This window comes from Camelina sativa, chromosome 16 (assembly GCF_000633955.1).
Source record: "Camelina sativa cultivar DH55 chromosome 16, Cs, whole genome shotgun sequence".
Lineage (NCBI taxonomy): Eukaryota > Viridiplantae > Streptophyta > Magnoliopsida > Brassicales > Brassicaceae > Camelina > Camelina sativa.
In genome coordinates, this window is record NC_025700.1 from 16,489,904 (window position 1) to 16,490,617 (window position 714).

Consider the following 714-nt stretch of genomic DNA (forward strand, 5'->3'; position numbering starts at 1 on the left):
CAAAAGTTTTGGTTTCTGAAGAGGGAATGTCTAATGTTTTTTTACCTAGAGAACTTATTGTATTGTTAAGAGCAGAACGAACGGGGCGTGCTTTAGAAGAAGCAATCTGTTATCGAGCCGTTTTATTAGGAATAACTCGAGTATCTTTGAATACTCAAAGTTTTATATCCGAAGCAAGTTTTCAAGAAACTGCTCGGGTTTTAGCAAAAGCAGCTCTTCGGGGTCGTATCGATTGGTTAAAAGGCCTGAAAGAAAATGTTGTTCTAGGGGGGGTGATCCCTGCCGGGACCGGATTCAACAAAGGATTGGTGCATTGTTCACGGCAACACACCACCATTCTTTTGGAAAAAAAAACAAAGAATTTAGCTTTATTCGAGGGAGATATGAGGGATATTTTATTCTACCATAGGGAATTTTGTCACTCTTCTATTTCAAAATCTGACTTTTCTAGGATTTAATGATTTCTAATAGCGGACTATTTTGAATTTTATTTTTTGTTGTTTGCTGTAGTCATTTGCTTTGGTAATTTGTTAACACTAATAAAGATAATAATGAATACAAAATAATGGCTTGGTTCATGCATAAATGGCCATCCCCGGTACAAGAGAAGGTTCCATCGGAACAAAAATTTATTTTAGTTTGGGGTGCCCCCCTTTTTAAGTGTGAAAAGAAATGACAAAAAGATATTGGAACATCGATTTGGAAGAGATGATG